At 39.6% G+C, this 2,116-nt stretch overlaps 1 non-coding gene across 1 annotated transcript; it reads right to left on the bottom strand.

Moving 5' to 3' along the window:
- Positions 1-1,040: 1,040 nt before the first annotated feature.
- LOC122113068 lies at positions 1,041-1,255 on the bottom strand. Its single transcript, XR_006148369.1, has one exon. It is a non-coding gene; the product is annotated as a small nucleolar RNA U3 (small nucleolar RNA).
- Positions 1,256-2,116: the final 861 nt, after the last annotated feature.

Raw genomic sequence — 2,116 nt, 5'->3', positions numbered from 1 at the left:
ACCTCCAGCCACCGAAACCATGTTGCTATGTGTTTGTATACTTACTTTTTGTCCGTCTGCCATGTTGCCTAAGGATATAAGCACTGTGAGAGCAGACTGGTAGGTTTGTGTGTGTGTGTGTGTGTGTGTGTATGTGTGTGTGTGTGTGTGTGTGTGTGTGTGCGCGCGCGCGCGTGCACGCGCACATTGTGCTTCTATGCATAGTGCCTCAAAATGCATCAAGGATGTCATAAGAAAGCAGAAAATTCTTGTGGAATAATCCTTCTGCTCCTCCATCTCAGCAGCTGTGAGGAGCCACTGCAATTTTTCCTTGCAAAGGCACTCGATAAACTTGCTCTGGAAAAATCCTCCTAATTGTGGGTTTAGGATGGATCCCAGGGGACATAAACTTGGAGAGAGAAGAATTAGATGGTTCTTGTACTCATTTAGCTATGAGTGATCCAGGCAAGATATGAACTGAGGCAGGAAGCATGAAGGGTGATTCCATGACCTATGTCCAGTGGAGAATGTTCAGTTCACACTGGCCTTCACATTAATCCTCAAAGACCTTCCCTATTTCCACCCCCAGAATTTAGAGATATATCTTTTTTTCCTGGAAACTTCTTTCCTAGACCTCAGCATTTTATTTAGATCTCCACTTACACATCACTTTCTTTTAAAAAAAAAACCATTGCGATTTATTTGCACTGAATTTTCATGAATTACTGCCTTTAGCTCTTCTTAAAAAGTAAACATACAGTTTCCACTAGTCACATATCACGTGCCAGAGGCCTCGGACCAAGCAGATATTTTATTTATCAATAAAGTTATTAACAGCTTGAGTGGCTTATGCCAAGAGTCGCAGCATAAACCTCCAAACCTTAACCAATGGTAACTCATCAAAAAGGCAGGAGAGATCCCACCTGAAAAAGAGCCTGGCCAGGAAGTACCACTTAACTCCTAACTATCCAGGACTGGTTAGCTATATCAACAGGACATAGCACCATTTCTTTGACAAAACTATAGTATACATCTTTCCTTACAGCACAAAAAGATAAGAAGCCACTCAGACTGTGTCTTCTCCCTCTTACTCTCCCAAAAGGACAGAAGAACAATCATCAATGGCAAATGGCAGTTTCAGGAAAGCAACACCAAGAGCTGACTTCACACTCTGGAGAGAATTCTGCCTCTCCTCTTCCTGGCTTCTGGTACTCTACACCATCAGTGAGATTTCTTAGTAGAGTACTATAGAAATAATCTCTGAACATATACTCTTCCACATCACCTTGTTTGCTAGTTCTATCTTGACTACCATATTTAAAGTATCCCCTCTTATACCTTGGTTTTATCTTTCTTCCTGGCAAATGGACTCCTTACATATACACAGTACATGTAACCAAAAACAAACAACCCCCCCCCCAAAAAAAACCCAAGACCACTTACACCACCTTTCATCCTAACTATGTACTTATTGTTACCAATGCTTCTTACTTCATTTGGATTCAAATTGTCTAGCACTCATCTACAACAACCCAAAAGATAGATAACCTTTAGTATGTACTGTTGGGCAGGCTTACTGAAGTAGTAGAGCTTCAATCAATCAAGCAAGCCACACAATGTAAGGCAGAAAGAGAGAGAAAGAGAAAAGAGAGAGAAAGAAAGAGAGGGAGAGAGAGACAGAGAGATCATTCTATTTTTAAGCTGCACTTTTAGGAAGATAGGAAAAAAGAATATTTACTTGTGGTATTTTTAGTGGGGTAAATAGCTCAACAGAGAACTTGGAGCACTTGAAAATGATCTTTTTGGATGATCTAGTGGTGAGAGTGGAGTATTGAAGTCTCCTACTATTAATGTGCTGTAATCTATCAGTTCTCTGGAAGTGAACCTTTAATGGAACCAAGTGTTTTTGTTCTTATATTATCCTAGTGTAATGTTATTTAGGAATACCTCACAAATGACAGGAAAGAATTTAACCAAGGGGAAAAATAAAGTTCACTGTAAATTATTAACCTGGAGGAAATTAATCAGGGCTTAATTGAAAATGCAGATTCATGGGGCACAATTACCATTTGTTCACTGTAATGGATGTTGTCATCATATTTCCATTTTTTTGATGCAAGAATCAATTTTGGTAACC

This window comes from Dipodomys spectabilis, unplaced genomic scaffold (genome assembly GCF_019054845.1).
Source record: "Dipodomys spectabilis isolate Male_0828 unplaced genomic scaffold, ASM1905484v1 ptg000002l, whole genome shotgun sequence".
Taxonomy (NCBI): domain Eukaryota; kingdom Metazoa; phylum Chordata; class Mammalia; order Rodentia; family Heteromyidae; genus Dipodomys; species Dipodomys spectabilis.
This window is presented reverse-complemented; position numbering and strand designations above follow the sequence as displayed.